Below are 18126 nucleotides of genomic sequence, written 5' to 3'. Positions count from 1 at the left end.
ATTAAGCATATTAAAACACCACCATATCATCCCTCATCAAATGGGTTAGCTGAAAGAGCAGTACAAACTTTCAAATCCGGAATGAAGAGGTTATCCGAAAGTACTCTAGAAACTCGACTTTCACGTTTTTTTCTCAATTATCATATGACTCCTCATGCAACTACAGGTTGAATTACAGATGAAATGCCAGCTAGGTACAAGGTTAAGTCTGATGCTTCCAAACTTAGAGAGGAGGGTAGAGAATAATCAGAGTAGTAATAAATTGAATCATGATATTCATAGCAAGGCTCGAAGATTTACTGTGCGAGGTAGAGTTTTCGTGTGGAATTTTGGAAATGGGCCTAGTTGGGTTCCTGGTATAATTGTCCCTGAAACTGGACCTTGTCACTCCAAGTGGAATTGGAAGACCAGATTGTTTGAAAACATGTGGATAAACTAAGGAGTAGAGAGACATTCCAACAACCAACTATTCCACCTGTAATTGATGTTGAGCCTTTAATTCCTGAGGTGACAGATTGACCTAGAATAGACATACCCGATGTCTCTGCTGAATTGTCTAATCCTGAACTGCCATTTATAAGGATGTACCTGAAGTTTCAGTTCCCGATCATGTCAATGCAGTGGCAGAATCTCAGGTAGTAGAGCTATGCCACTTAAATGAATTACAAAGCCACCTCAGAGACTGAATCTTTAATCTCATTACCTGTGTATATATATATTTATATGTTGTGGATCAAAACATTGTGTAAACAGGAAATGTAAAAGAGCTAAAGGGGGAGGAAATGTAGTGATTGAAGATCTAATCTTTCCTACTGCCTTTAGGGATCACATGATTGTACTGACGGATGAGCCCTAAGCGTGGGTAATATGATGGGCAGAGCTTTTTAGTTGCGGACCTGGTTCAAGCATATAGCTTCTAAAAGGGCTGTGTGATAAAGTTATCTGTTTCAAGGAAGAAACCTGTCAAATCCATCAAGTTCATTACACTGGTCTACTAGCATCCATCTGAGAACATGTCAAACATTTCTTATAATAGGTAGTCAAGATAACAAATTAAACCACAATTGGATTAATCAGATATTTTGGATAATTCAGTATTGTGATTTGTATTCTGCATGAAAATAAACAGGCCTCAATTAATTGGTTGCTTTAATCACAACTCAACTGTGAAACTATTTTTATTGTTCTACTTTTTTTAAATTGAATTTCATCAATTGGTTTCCTCCTACACTCTCTTTTGTCAACTGAGTGTACAACCACACCAATATATGCACAATGATGGTCCACTCTTGTATTCCTGAATTTAAAATATATAACTGCTGGCAAAACAGTAGCTTCAGAATGTTAAAAATAGCCTTCCATTAAGGAGATTGGCAGATGTCTTCAATTTTTAAAGTTATCAAAAACAAAATCATCACAAGAAAACAAAGAATAACAAAATATCATTTGTTTATTCAAATAGTTCTTCCAACACTTACTGTCATGGATTCTGCCCAATTGATTCGAGCCCCTGAGAAAGCTATGTGACTGTGGGTAAGCTATCTAGGAATATGAAGCTATGGGCAAGTTCCCCCGACTCCTTTGGGTAATCAAACATTGTGGTACCAGGTCAAACATCTTTGCCAATTTTTCCATTACTCAGCCTGTCTGAGGCCCTCTATATTTTGAAAGGGTAATCAAACACAAAATGGTTTAATCCACAGATGTACTTCCAATCAGATTACATAATAGTATTTGCATTCAATATTTGGTTATATTGAGATAAAAGTGCACTCTAAACAGTTTTTAAAGCCATTGAGGTTTGTATAGATAATATGCTTCTCCAATGATTTTTCACACTAATGAATTGTTAAGAATGAAAAGAAATATTCAGTTCGAGTTGCCAAAGCAACTGAGAGACCAAACTTGAATAAGATCACATTTCCATCTTCCTAAAATATTAGTATTCAAAGTGGCACTCTTGAAATAATATGTAACAGCATTTAGATTTTAGCTCTCAACACTAAGATCCATGCCTTATACCCACTGTGAATGCCCAAAGTTTAGCTCAGCTATTTAATCATTCAGTGGGTTTGCAGCAATATCGGCTCAATCATGGTGGTAAAGTCATACTAGAGATGGTGAAATATTATAAAATGATGGTGCCATCAAGAGAAAAGACTCAGTTTTCAATTTAACTAGTTGCAAAATTTGGCTTGTGCTTGTACTACAGAAGCCAAGATCAATTCCGCTTCCAGCAAATTCCAGCTCAGCATGAGAGTGTAGAATAAAGAGTTAACTCTAATAATACTTTGCGTGTGCGTAAGGAGCTATGTCATAGTGATGTGGTTCAGTGAGAGGAGATGAGTTAGAAGCATCTCAGAGAGTAGCTCTAGCTATGTCTTGATATTATACAACTTTTGTAAATAGTATGTAAATAAATGTTTTTGAACAAAACACAATTGCTTCCAGCAAGATCTCTTCTAGAGTAAGAAGCCAACGAATCCTGAGGGAAACTCACCATAACAGATGGTAGCAGCAGTGACTACGCCTACAGAGGAATGGGGGAAAATGACAGGTAAAGCCTCGAGTGAAGCCCAGCAACAGTGCGGAGCATTGGGTGAAGAACTTCGAGGTGAACCCAGCAACCATACTGGAGACAAGAAAATAACAAGGGCATCCAGTGACTGGCAAGACAAGCAGTGCGGGAAAAGACAACCTCGAACCTGGGTGAGAAATAGCCACCACTTTACACTTGCCAGAATCCTTTCAAAACATGGAGGGCCCCAGACAGGCTGAGCAATGGCAAAATTGACAAAGTTCAATGCCTCAGATCTTGCAAGTAAAGAGAACAAAGACCAAGTTAGAATTTTGTTATAGGCTGTTGGGAGCAAAGCAGATGATGTGCTGGCCAGACAGGGGGTGAACAACGAGACAGCCTCCTACAAGGATGTCTTATGAGCCTTTGACTCATACTTCAGTCTTCTTAAAAATATTGTCATAGAGACGGTGAAGTTTAATTGGCATAGTCAAAAACAGAGTGAAGGGTTTGACTCATTCATCAACAAATTATACAACTTAGCTGAAAATTGTGAAAATGGAATACTAAAAGATGACCTGATCAGAGATGGAATAGTTGTTGGTGTTTCCTATGAGAATCTCTGTGACTTTACATAACCTTGGGAACGTTTAAATTTAGGTAAAGGTGTACAACTGACCAGACAGGCCAAAGGGTAGAGGCAGAATAAGGCTTTAGTTAGGGATGCGAGGGAAGTTTCCCAAGAACAGCCCAATGAAGTTGTTTAATTTGTTGGTTGTAAAACTGAAAGTGAAGCAAGGCAGCAACCAGGGAAACCCCCTGAAAAGACACCAGCTGCCATTTTCCAATGTCCCTGCTGTGGCAGGAAGAGAGTCCATAGACAGGAGAAATGCCCTGCCTGAATTGCACAGTGCAATGGGTATGGCAAGCTAGGACATTTCAAGAAATCTGTATTTACCAGACAGAAGGAGAAATCTATTAAAGGACCTTCCATTCAAGAAATTCAAGACCTTGACATCCAAGAAAGCACTTTCCTAGGAGAAATAAAGAAAAAAAAAATATTGGAGAGCTGACATTGATGTAAATGGGAATATTACCAAATTCAAGATGGACACAGGACTGGTGTCTCGGCATTATCTGACAGAGTTCCATGGCTGAGTAAAGTGACACTACAAGTGTCCTCTATTCAACTCCAAGGTCCAGAGGGAATCAATTTAAAAGCTCAAGGCCAGCTGGACACAACACTAAAATACAAAGATAGAGAAATTCCTAAAACATTATACATTATCAAGAATCCAGAATTCTCTTTGTTAAGCAGAAAAGCCTGCATAGTTCTGAAGCTGCTTATTGGAATTGGTGAAGTCAATGCGAAAACAGAAGATAATAAATTTAGGGGGGAATTCCCCACACTTTTTAAAGTCTTATGTAAGCTAAAGACCATGCATCACATTACACCCCAGACAGATGCTAAACCCATTTGCCTATTCACACCAAGGAAAGTCCCGCACCCACTTCTGAAAAGAGTCAGGAGTGAGATAGAGGTGTTGCTGCAGCAAGGGGTCATTTCACCAGTCACTGCACCAAAAAAGTGGTGCTCTGGTGTGGCACCAGTCCCAAAGCCTAACGACTCCATTCAAATCTGCATTGATCTAACACACCTCAACAAGGTAGTAGAAAGAGAAATACATCCAATGGCATCAATAGATGGGAACTTGTCCAAACTTGCAAACTGCACAATCTTCGCCAAACTTGACACCAACAGTGGATTCTGCCATTACCATTGGGTTAGGAATCAAAACTCCTAATTACTTTCATTATGCCCTTTGGACAGTGCTGCTTTAACCATCTGCCATTTGGCATCACATCAGCCCCTGAAATATTTCAAAGGAACAATGTCCGATATACTGCAGGGCATGAAAGGCATCCTATGCCACATTGATTACATCTCAATCATTGGTTGATGAAACAGAAACACGACAAGTGGGTCAGGGAAGTCTTACTAACACTGCAAGAGGCTGGCTTGATACTCAGTGACAATGTGTTTTCTAGACCCACAATGAAATTCCCTGGGCACACTATACAAGGACCTAGGATTACCACAGGCCCACAGAAAACAAAAGCAATAAAGGAATTCCCACAACCTAGAAATATAACAGAACTACAAAGGTGTACAGGCATGGTCAACCAACTTGGTAAATTCCTGCCTCACTTAGCCCAGATAAAAGAAACCCTCAGAAATCTTTTACGACAGGACCAGGTGTGGTGCTGGATTCGAATTGCAGATTCGAATGGAGCCATTAGGGTTTGGGACTAGTACCAAACCAGAGCACCACCTGGTTGGTGCAGTAGTTGGTGAAATGACCCCTTGTTGTGGCATCCCCTCTATCTCACTCCTGGCTCTTTTCAGAAGCATCAGCATCAGTCATTTGAACATATCAAAATGATGCTAACATCCCCAGGTGCCCTAGCTCACTACGACCCTGAACTTTCCACTACTGTGGCAGTTGATGCATCTGGAACAGGACTGGAAGCAGTGCTCTTCCAGGTCCAAAGTGATGGCAAAATAAGACCTGTTTACTCTGCGTCCAGGCCATTAACCGACATTGAACAGTGTTATGTGGTCATTGAAAAGGAAGACTCACAGCGACTTGAGCATGTGACAAATTATTTGATTATGTACTGGGCCTGCAGTTTAAGATTGAGACTGATCATAAGTCATTAATAACCTTGTCCAACATGAAAGAAATTGTGAAGATGCAACTCAGGATTCAGCAATTCTGACTTAGACTCATGCAATATGATGCTACTATTGAGTACTTACAGGGTAAGTATCAGACTGCAGCAGATACACTGTCCAGGATACCTACCACGTATCCAGTTCAGGAAGCTGAAACCTTCATAGCAGAAGTTGAAGCTTTCCTAGCCTTGGCTACCAAATACTTGCCGGCAACAGACCAGGAGTTACGCAAATTTCTTACAGCCCAAAGATAAAATGAAGGATGCATTCAGATTCTCACATACTGCCTGGACAGATGACCACAGTATATTCCAAGCAACCCCATCTTGAGGAAATGTTTTGAACAACGTCACCAATAGACCATCTCCTGCTATGTGGTGGTACCACAAGATCTCTGGCTGCAAGTCTTCCTGAAGATCCACCAAAGACACTTTGGTATAACCAGCTGTCGAGCCAGGCCACAGCAGTCTGTATGGTGACCCAGGATTTCACGCTTCTATTGAAGAAATTGTTTCCAATTCCATCAACTGTGCCACTCACAGACAAGAGCAGAAGGAGCCACTTCTGCCCTCCTCCTTATAAGGCCTTGGAAATGCTTTGGCATGGATTTGTTAGAATATAAAGGGAAAATATTTCTTATAGTAGTAGACAATTATTCCTGCTGGACAGTGGTATAAAAGCTGCAAGGCCTCACTTCAGAAGCCATTATTACCTCCGTGAATAAATTTTTCTCTATTCATGGCATTCCAGATATTGTCATCTCTGATAATTGACCACAATTTGCCAATGAGTGCTTCCAATCCTTCGCAGCATCGTATGGATTCGTGCATGCCACAAGCTCCCCAAAATGTCCATAGTCTAACGGAGAAACTGAGCGAGGAATGCGTACTATTAAAGCCCTATCGGAGAAGAATACTGACTTTGAGCTTGCGCTGCTTAGTTATCTTTCCACACCATTACATAATGGGTTTTTCCCATGCAAGCTTCTAATGGACCCAACTTCCTTTCCTGCCCCAAACTTTGCTACCAAATGTCATGGTGGAAGACCACAATCGAGCTAGGAAGCTCAAGCGTGTATGTTTAAGACTCAAGACCTTCCGATTCTTGGAAGGGGGGAGCGGGCATGGGTCAGAAATCAGAAGCATGCTGGTAGATAATTGAGAAGCTACAGCAACCATGATCATATCTGCTCAGGACATAGTCTGGCATCATTGAAAGGAACAGATCTGCCCTAATTTCAATGGAACAAAATCTATTAACAGAATGGGCAGAGTACTCTGAACTTGAGGAGAATGTCACATCTACAGAACCACAAATGAGAGAAACCAGGAGTGACAATCCCCACAAACAGACCTCAGAGCAACAGGATTTCCTCCAAGTTCAGAAGGAGGTCGGCACTTGTTCAGGAAGATTGGTGAAACCACCAAAGAGACTTGGGGGCGAATTTTGCCCTTGGTGGGCGTGTGGGCCCCACCAGCTCGGCAGTGGGCGGACAGCCGACCCCCGATGCTGAAACGGGGCCTGCCGCCATTTTGAATGGGCGGGCCACTTAAGGCCCACCCAGCGGCCTTCCCGACAGGAAGTGCAATGCTGATTTCGCCGTCCGACCACCTTCCTGAAAATTTAGAGGGATCGGGATGACGTCAGGGGTTCCTCCCAATGTCATCCCACTTCATTTTCCCGTCGGCGAGCGGGCCCCACCCCCAAATGGCCGACGGGAAAATTCTGGCCTTTCTCTTTAAGAGAAGAGACTTTGTGGGGAGGTGTATAGAATAGAACAGAATCATCGAAAGTTCACGGCACAGAAATTGGCCACTTGACCCATCGTGTCTGCACTGGCCAATAAACAAGCCAACCCAGCTTAATCCCACTTTCCAGCGTTTGGTCTGCAGCCCTGCAGGTTACAACACTTGAGGTGCATATCCAGAAACCTTTGAAATGGGCTGAGGGTTTCTGCCTCTACTACCCTTTCAGGTAGTGAGTTCCAGACCCTCTCATCACCTGTCCAATCTTTCTACAAATCGCATTAAGTCTATGTCCCCTGGTCACCGATCTTTCTGCTATAGTAAGTAGGCCCTTCCCACCCACTATCACAATTTTGCGCATCTCAATCAAACCTCCCCTCACCCTCCTCTGTTCCAAGGAGAACAACCCCAGCTGTCCAATATTTTCTAATAGTTGCAATTGTCCAGTCCTGGCAACATCCTTGTAAATCTCCTCTGTACTCTCTCTAATGCAATTACATCTTTTCTGTGAGGTGACCAGAGCTGCATATAGTTCTCAAGCTGTGGCCTAACTAGTGTTTTATATAGCTCCAGCACAACCCCCTCTTATATTCTATGCCTCAGCTAATAAATGACAGAATTCCATATGCCTTCTTAACCACCTAAATCAACCTGTCCTTCTAACTTCAGGGAGCTGTTGACATTCAATCCAAGGTGTCTCACTTCCTCTACACCTCTCAGTATCCTCCTATTTATTGTGTAATCCTTTGCCTTGTTTGACCTCCCCAAATGCATCACCTCACACTTCTCTGGATGAATTCTATTTGCCACTTTTCTGCCCAGTCCATTGATTTCTTCCTGCAGTTATATAGGAATCCTCCTTCCTATCTACCATGAGGCCAACTTGTGTGATGTCTGCAAACTAAGGGAATGTGTGTACAATAGTATGGGGATAAAAATTCAGGGGGAGATGTAGAGGAAAGGGTTAACTCTAATAATAGCCACTGAGCATGTGCATAAAGGAGCTGTGTCACAGTGATGTCATTCACTGAGAAATGATTAAGAAGTATCTCAGAGAGTAGCTCTAGCTATATCTTGATATAATATAGTCTTTGTAAAAGGTTAGTATGTAAATAAAAGGTTTGAACAAAAGACCATTGCCTCCAGCAGATAAGAAGCCAAAGAGCATTGAGATAAACCCACAATTTGAGAAGCAGCAGTGCTGTAAGTGTACGAGTGCACGTGTGCCTTCTGTGCTCCAGCAGCATGTAATGTGGGCAGATGGTGACATCAAATAGCATCCAACGCTGATTTGGATTCTGATTTACCATCTTGGACCTCACAGGACCAGTTCACGCCCTCTCTTAAATGCTCCCAGCTGAATATGTGTTCCCATTCCCCTAGGTACAAGGCACTCTATTCCGAATCCCTTCCTGCCCTCACCTTGCAGGATGAGGGTGAAATGGGTTTTGAGAAGGGCCATAAAGCAGAAACATTCCATATCCTAAATGTCCTCGGTGACACCTTATTCTAGAGCCTCAGCATCTGCCACATCCTATAAATTGGAGTCTGGTTCCCTCCAAAGGGCTCAGGAGGTGCAGGCGATGGATCTCTGCTGCTGCCTGTGATAATGGGCCACCTTTGCCTGCAAGTAAGAAGGATGAAAGTCAATGAGTGTGCTGCACTGTGTTTGATGTCTGTCATAACTGAATAGCTGGAAGTATATGGAAGCTCCAAGAGTTGTGTGTGTGAGGCTGACACCATTAATAAGTATGATGATCTGCTTCTATCACTGCTTGTTTGTCCCTACAACCACACCCCCTCCATTTCTCTCTCTCTCCCTATCTCTCCGCCCCCCACACACACACCTTAAACCGGCTTATATTTCAACTCTTTCTTGGACTCGAACTCAAGTTCTGTCGAAGGGTCATGAGGACTCGAAACGTCAACTCTTTTCTTCTCCGCCGATGCTGCCAGACCTGCTGAGTTTTTCCAGGTAATTCTGTTTTTGTTTTTGTTTTACCATTAGTAAGTGTGTTGATTGTGAGGGGGAGCATCTGAATGTTAGGCATGAGTCCTGATTGCTAGTGACTGTTGATGAGTGAGTGATGGAACTATGCTGCATTATGCAGCATGAGAAATCCCCAGTGTGGTGGGCAGAAAATTGAACTTGAAGATATATTCACAGATCTTGAGTACCTGCGTGAGGTCTTTGAAGTTTTTCTGACATGGCATCCAGATCCTTAGGGCCAGACTCCAGGAATTTACCACCCTAGCCACGTGGTTCCCTTTCCCCTTTAAGGGTATGCCTTGAGGACTTCCTGCCTACCTTTGAACACATCAACACTTTCCTTCTGTTGACTTCCTGCACTAAGGCCTCCAGTGTCGCATCAGAGAGCCCACAGAGCTCTCTCTCTGCCCTATTGCTACATTTGCAGTCTCCTTCCTCCTCTCAAAAACTTCCTGACACTGTTCCACTAACTGCTGTTTCAGGGGTGCACTGCCCCTTTAAGAGGAGGGGCAGACAGTCTCTAGGAATTGCAGGCTAAGCTGTATGCAGTGTTGGCCATGCCCACTTGTGGGTTGCCTGTTGCGTGCATTGCCACACAGCAGTAGGTTTTGCACTGGGCTGCAATCATTCAAATGAGTTGGCAGCATGAAATCAGCATGCTCAAATCAACCAAGCGCAAGGTAATCATGCATCATTTGCAACGAGCTCAGTGTAATAACAATCCATGATCTATGCCAATGGAAGGACCACGACAATCCAGGTTCATACACTCCCATTAAGTCAGTCAAGATCTTCCAGAGGGTGTACCCTCAAATCAACCGAGCGCAAAGTAATCATGCATCATTTGTAACGAGCTCAGTGTAATAACAATCCATGATCTACGCCAATGGAAGGACCACGACAATCCAGGTTCATACACTCCCATTAAGTCAGTCAAGATCTTCCAGAGGGTGTACCCAGGCCAGTCCAACATAGTCAGCAACTTCCACGGCAGCATAGTTCTTCACCTCAAGGACGATGCGACACCATCCATTGACCTGCCACCGAAGTATAGTGTACATATACGGGACAAGTTAAGAATAGAGTATGACAGCTTGGAGAAGGTAGGCATAATTCACCAAATACAGAACCATATGACTAGTGGAGCTCCATGATCACCACAGTCAAGAATGATGGCTCAATTCGGTTGTGTCTAGACCCAAGGTAGCCACCAGAAGAGATGTCCCCAGAAGGTGCCAACCCGGGAAGAACTCAACCCAAAATTTGCAGGAGCAAGGCATTTTTCCAAGCTCGATGCCAAGAATGGATATTGGTCAGTACACCTGTCAGAAGAATCACAAGAGCTGATGACCTTCAGAACTCCTTTTGGCTGTTACTGCTTCCTGTGCCTTCCATTTTGGGTTATCGATCAGCCAGGACATCTTCTAGCAACACATGGGATTGAATAGCAAAGTGTGTCCAAAGTTGTGTATTCATCACAGGCAACATCCTGTGATAGGGCAGACAGAACAGAAACAAGATAGGAACTTCCACATGCAGATAGAGGTCACCAGGTGTGAAGGTTTAGCCTTCAATAGCAAGAAATGTTCCGTCAAGACAGACCACATCAATTTCTTTGAGTCTATCTATTCCAACATGGGTAGTCCCCAGATCCGAGTGAAGACATTCACTCCAGGACAGCCTTGCAGGATAAGGATGACTTTCAGAAATGCTTAGGATTGTTCAATGTCCTGGCAGCATACATCCCAAATTTCTCAGAAAAGGCACCCCTACTTGGAGCTTTTTAAGAAAGACACACCATTCTCCTGGCGAGATGACCATCAACATGGATTTATTGCACTAAAGAGGGCATTCTCAACCAAATGGTGTCTACAATACTATGATCAACAGAAAATGACAATGTGAGAGGTAGATGCCTCACATAAAGGCCTTGGAATGTACCTCCTGCAGCTCGGCAAACCAATAACATTTGGATCAAAGAGTCTATCATCTGCCCAGGCAAAGTACTCAAACATTGAATGTGAGACTCTAGCACTCATTAGAACCCCAGGTTCTAACCAGACAACCTAACCTTAGAAAGGCATGAGACATACTGCTCGACATCCAGGTCCATGATGTATGAGTGGACATAGAGGATATCTACAGCACTGACCTGATGTGTTTTGATCACAGCAAATAAGAGGAATTCCAGATCAAGACTTCCCGAGATCCCATAGTGAAAAACCTGTGACAGATTGTCATGGATGGTTGGCCATCAAGGAAGTACCCACGCACCTGTGGATATACTAACCATATCGGGATGAGATTGGCATATCAAATGGAATTCTCTTCCAGGGCTGCCAGGTACTGATTCCAACGATGCTTCAATCAAGCATATTTGGTCAACTGCACCAGAGCCATATGGGGACTGAGATGATGAAATGTCTTGTTTGTGACTCAGTGCTCCAGCCTGACATTAGCAAAGATATTAACCAGGTTGTAAAGGCTTGTGATGCTCGCCAGGAACACCAAGTTAAACGCTCTCTAGCCACATGTTATCCTCTGTTCTCCATGGAGCAAGCTAGTGACAGATCTATTCAGTGTTGATTAGGACTACCATCTCAAGTATCTTATAACTGACTACCATTCCAAGTATCTTATAACTGACTACCATTCCAAGTATCTTATAACTGACTACCATTCCAAGTATCTTATAACTGACTACCATTCCAAGTATCTAATGATTCAAAAGCTCAGGCACATCAAGTGCAGCAGTGGCCAGCACTGCAAGCACCATTTTCAGCCTTTTTGGTGCCCAATGGAAGTCAATAGTCCACAGTACAGTGGAAAACTCTACTGAGACATTTACAAGAAATTAACAAAAAACTGCGGATGCTGGAAATCCAAAACAAAAACAGAATTACCTGGAAAAACTCCGCAGGTCTGGCAGCATCGGCGGAGAAGAAAAGAGTTGACGTTTCGAGTCTTCATGACCCTTCCACAGAACTGATGCAGAAATCTTGTTGCAGAGACGAACAAAACTTCTTCAAAGTAGGCATTTCTTGAAGAGAGAATTAACAAAAAACTGCAGATACTGGAAATCCAAAACAAAATAGAATTACCTGGAAAAACTCAGCAGGTCTGGCAGCATACGAGAAATTGTCTGTCAGTCACATCACACCATCTCCCTGGTATCCTCACTGCAACAGATTGGCAGGGCACATGGTCAGAACAGTGAAGTCTTTGATCAGGAAATGTGCAGGAGTTGGACAAGATATCTAGATCACTATGTCACATCTTTGTGCCACTTTGTTGGATTCCAAATTGCTGTCACCAGCCAAAATACTGTTCATCCAGCCAGGAAGGACTATTACATTCTTGTATTTTTTTGTAAATGTACCAGTGATATGACAAGGATTAGTAAAACAATCATGTGGGTTCTTTATTTGAAGGTAAGATATACACATGCAGTGCTAACTGGGAAGCTGTGTATTCATACCTACCTGGCAGGGCAGCTGTTGTATGCTGAGTACAGATTCATGGGACTAGGCATCACATCCTGTCTAGAAGATGGTAATGATTGGCAACAGTGTAAGTTATGTACCCTTAAAGGTATATATATATCATATCACAACTAGGACAACTTTCCTGAGCCATCGCTTCACAGTCAACTTTGATCATGGACCAACTGCAGCAAAGGCAGAATAGAATGAAGGACACTCAGGATAAACAAGCCAGTGCAGAACTCCTTCCACACCAAGTCAGTCACAAGGTGAGAGTTTTATCCCCACAGGAACAGACATGAATTCCAGCAGAAGCGACAGAGGTTTGTTGGGAACCATGATCCTAGGAGGTGACAACGCCAAATGGAACTACAATAAAAAATTCAGGGAATTGTCTGTCACTATGCAACAGGCAATCCGACAGCAATGCCTAAGCACGAACGCCTGTGCTCTGTTGGCAAAAGGGCAACAAGTAACAAACTGGGCACATGACACCTGAAGCCAACCATTCCAAACCTACACTTCAGGCCGAGAAAACAGGCAGTTCAAAATCACAGCCACACATGTAGCTGCTGTCAGGTCTGGTCAAATCACATTTCTAAAAATACAAAATGTAGTTAGCACCTTGGAGAGAAGCCATTTGAAGTGTTAAAAACAAAAAAACTGCGGATGCTGGAAATCCAGAACAAAAACAAAAACAGAATTACCTGGAAAAACTCAGCAGGTCTGGCAGCATCGGCGGAGAAGAAAAGAGTTGACGTTTCGAGTCCTCATGACCCTTCGACAGAACTTGAGTTCGAGTCCAAGAAAGAGTTGAAATATAAGCTGGTTTAAGGTGTGTGTGTGGGGGGCGGAGAGAGAGAGAGAGAGAGAGGTGGGGGGGGTGTGGTTGTAGGGACAAACAAGCAGTGATAGAAGCAGATCATCAAAAGATGTCAACAACAATGGTACAAAAGAACACATAGGTGTTAAAGTTAAAGTTGGTGATATTATCTAAACGAATGTGCTAATTAAGAATGGATGGTAGGGCACTCAAGGTATAGCTCTAGTGGGGTTTTTTTTATAATGGAAATAGGTGGGAAAAGGAAAATCTTTATAATTTATTGGGAAAAAAAGGAAGGGGGAAACAGAAAGGGGGTGGGGATGGGGGAGGAAGCTCATGACCTAAAGTTGTTGAATTCAATATTCAGTCCAGAAGGCTGTAAAGTGCCTAGTCGGAAGATGAGGTGTTGTTCCTCCAGTTTGCGTTGGGCTTCACTGGAACAATGCAGCAAGCCAAGGACAGACATGTGGGCAAGAAAGCAGGGTGGAGTGTTAAAATGGCAAGCGACAGGGAGGTTTGGGTCATTCTTGCGGACAGACCGCAGGTGTTCTGCAAAGCGGTCGCCCAGTTTACGTTTGGTCTCTCCAATGTAGAGGAGACCACATTGGGAGCAACAAATGCAGTAGACTAAGTTGGGGGAAATGCAAGTGAAATGCTGCTTCACTTGAAAGGAGTGTTTGGGTCCTTGGACGGTGAGGAGAGAGGAAGTGAAGGGGCAGGTGTTGCATCTTTTGCGTGGGCATGGGGTGGTGCCATAGGAGGGGGTTGAGGAGTAGGGGGTGATGGAGGAGTGGACCAGGGTGTCCGGGAGGGAACGATCCCTATGGAATGCCGATAGGGGGGGTGAAGGGAAGATGTGTTTGGTGGTGGCATCATGCTGGAGTTGGCGGAAATGGTGGAGGATGATCCTTTGAATGCGAAGGCTGGTGGGGTGATAAGTGAGGACAAGGGGGACCCTATCATGTTTCTGGGAGGGAGGAGAAGGTGTGAGGGTGGATGAAGTGTTGTTGTTATAAGTTATAATGTTCTATGTTAAATCGTATTTTTGGTTGCTTAGAAGCAAGGACTCATATGGTAGCTATAGGCGTATAGTGTCACTAATGTAGGAGAGTGTTTTAAAGTGAAAGACATATAAGATATAAATTTGCAAATTCTATGTGCTACACTACCAGTATGTAACAATGATCCCATCTTTCTACTCCATAAGAAATATCTATTTGTCCACGTAGCAGTGTTAATCTGAACTGATCATCTTTTCAAGGGAAACTGGAATGAGGTACACAAAGCTATCTGAATATGTGTTTATGCATATGTATGTGTCACAATCGGAAGTGATGCAATCACCCATGTGGGGCTGGATTTTATGGGGCACCATGAGCCCACCCCTCAGTGGCTAGCCTGCCCACCATCACGATGGCTGCCCTGCAGCAATTGAACGTTTGGAGCAGCATGAGTTGCTTTAAGGCGAGACTTCCACTCCTATCTCGGCAGGAAGTCCCACCTTAGAGAAATGCTGGCCAATCAGATGGCCAACAGCCCTGTGGTCCCAGTAGCTCCACGCGAGAGCAGTCACCACTGCTGGGACTACAGGCAGTCGCAATGAGGAGGAGCCCAGACTCAGGATAAGTCCAGGGTGTCGCCGGGGCCAGCCTTGCAGGCTCTGGCGAGGAGTGTTGAGGGGAATGGGGGACCTGGTTTGAAATACCAGGGGAGAGGGTAAAGGGAGAAGCACGATCTTGCAGGGGAGGTGGCTCTGATGGGCCAAGAGGACCTGCAACTAGACTGCACAGTTAAAGTTTGCAGGCTACCCACATGGCATGGGCCTCCCCTTGCTGTGGGTAAAATACAGATGGGGGGCAGGATGAAGCCCTTAAGGTGGCCATTAATTGGCCACCTTAAGGGCATCAATACGCCAAAGGGAGGGGAGCCACCTACACACCCTTCCCTCCAAAGAAAAATTCAGACAGGTCTGGGGCAGACAGGTAGAGAAGGCCTCCTGCTGGATTTACAAGCCCCTCTGCCTTCCAACCTACCAACAGGGGAACCTAAAATCCAGTCCATGGCATTGCCATGATGTCCAAGCAGGAGCACATGTGAGGATAGTCTCTGAATAAAGTACCAAGTACAAAGACTATGCTGACTCTCTATACTGGCTCTGTATGGATCCAAGCACAGATAATACAACAGTAACCCTGAGCTGCTTACAACACTAAACCCTTAATTGTAAAATTCAGAAGCTTTGATCGTAGCTCATCAAAGTGCACATTTGTCAATGGATAAGTTAGAATGATCATAACTGGCTTCTTTTAAAATACATAAAATATTATTCCAAGATGCCACTCACTGAACGAGAACAGCTAGTGAGAGGGCCCGGTAGCTCAGCTACTGTGGAGGTCACTAAGCCTGCAACAGGGCAATCGCGAGTTCCAGCTCACAGAGGGTCAAACGTCACATCAATCAATTAGAAACAGATACATAGCAAGCTGTCACTTCTTTGTGGGTGTACGTAGAGTTTCTCTAACTCATAAATAATACCTGTCACTAAGCTGATGCACTTGGGTGACGAACAGTGGTATTGTATACAGTTCACAGACAGTAAATAAAAAAATGAAGCACAAAACTTGTATTCTGTACTAAGAGATGTTCTTGATATGACATTGGAAACTTTATTAGCAAGTAGCAAGAATGGGATCTTTGGCTGTTCATAGGAAGTGAAGCGAATGGGGTTGAGGGTGGATTTGTTGAGGATGTTTTGTCAGCAGGGAGTGCTCAATAGTGCCTGACCTGGAAGGATTATGTTCAGAGTAGCACCACACCTCTCCAACCATAGAGAGAGGGGCCAGGAAGAAACCAAGAGAACTGTACGGTTTAAAAATCTTAGCTCATCAGCGAGCTACCAGAACATTTTCTTTAGGTATTTGTGAGGGCAAGCTGTGGGACCTTTCCTGGTGGAATTAACACCTCCTCAGTTCCACTAAGGCCTTTAAGTAAGGTAATCAGTAGAATTTCTGACAGTCTAGAAACTCTCCTAGATGCAATCTCTTGATGTTGGGAGTCAGGCAGAAGATCTGCTGACAACCCTTCAATGGACATCCCAGACTTCCCTTCCACAGGCCGAAATCCTAATCAAGCCTGATTCTGCTGTATTTTTTCCTGGTCCCTGCATACATTTATGCTGGAGAAGCACCCAGGCACTAAACAAGGTTTCAGGGCCAAAAGGATATATATCATCAACTTGTTTTTCTGGCAGGAAACTTTACCGGCTGGGAGTCCCCATCAGGAATTTGAACACTGAGGTCAGTAAGTGAGCAGACAGGGTATTCTGTCCAGAACGTCCAATGAACTTTGCAGACAAATGCTTTATGTACTCTGGTTGTGCAAAGCTCTTTGTCACTTATGGAAGTTCCTACAAGGTCAATCTTGCAATGCTAGGATCAGGGTTACTGTGAATTAGGTGAGTTGATCTCCACGTTCAATTCTCCAATCTTTCCTGACAAGTGAGCTGTGAGTAGATACTTGCAAATGTTTTCCTATTGTAAATGGTAAGTGGTAATCTGTTAAATATAAATATACCTTTCAATGGAGCTGACTGGCTGTCAACATATATATTCAATTTATATTCTTTACAGAAACAGAGCATTTAAAGCATTTTCAATATCAATGATGAATACAGCTTGATAGGCTGTAGCGGGGAATAATCCGTGATTGTTTTGTTTTACAGTTCAGTAATCAAGGCGTTGAAAAGCAGATGCTGAGTGTGTGGATTGGAATGTTGTCAATCAATGTGAGATAAACAACTCAATGGAAAAGAAGGAATGCGTAAAAATGCTCCAAAGGTGCCTTGTTCAGAGAAACAAATGCTTTGTTAGTATCAATAAGCCCCTAGTAGAACCAGCAGCTCACTGCAAGGCCCCCTTGCTTTGAAATAATTGCAACTTTGATGTTTTGAGGTAAATCAATATTTAGCTACTCAAACACTGTTCAGCATTGACTGCATTTCTAACTTTTAGATAAATCCTTGTAGACGTCATGTCCTCTGGACACATTGGCCTAAATCTTCTGATAAGGCAAGAGGCCTCCAACTTAACTTATATGGCTGATGTGCATCAGGACCCTGAGCAAGAACTGATGTGCAAATATTCACAATATTTTCATGGGAAGTTTAAAGTTCTGATTGCCAGTTTTACCCTGCCTGGCTTACTCCATGATTCCGACGACTGTGGGATCAGCTGGCCAGAACCACAGGGACTTGGGCTGTTTGCACTCTCCTTCCCCTGGTTTGTACACAGATTTACTCAGAGCTTCTCATAGCAGGTATAAGACTAGTGAAACTCCAAGTAAAATCAAAGCAAAATATTGTGGATCCTGGAAATCTGAAGGAACAACAAAAAATGCTAGAAAAATTTAGCAGATCTGGCAGCATCTGTGGAGAGGGAAACAGAGTTAATGTTTCGAGTCCGTGTGACCCTTCTTCAGAAACTCTGGGCATCATTTTTTTTGCTTGATGTGCCAGCACGTGCCCGACATGCTCGAGTGTGAAATAGCGTACGATGACATCGGGCAAGCATCTCAATGTCATTGCGCACTTGAGCGCTTTTTCAGTCAGTGGGTGTGCGCGTGCCTGCCCACAATTAAGAGGCCTATTGAGGCCATTGATGTATTAATCAATTGTGATTGATCACTGCCCGCTCTGGTTGGCAGGTGGGCAATTCGACCAGGCAGCCTTTGCCTTTTTGAGGAAACCTCACCCAAGGGCAGGATGAGGTTTCCAATATTGATTTTAAAAAATGTTTGCATCTGGTTTCATCTGGTATATGTTCCGGTGACTGTC

Source organism: Carcharodon carcharias, chromosome 4 (genome assembly GCF_017639515.1).
Source record: "Carcharodon carcharias isolate sCarCar2 chromosome 4, sCarCar2.pri, whole genome shotgun sequence".
Lineage (NCBI taxonomy): Eukaryota > Metazoa > Chordata > Chondrichthyes > Lamniformes > Lamnidae > Carcharodon > Carcharodon carcharias.
The sequence above is the reverse complement of the archived record's forward strand: the minus strand, read 5'-3'. Positions refer to the sequence as shown.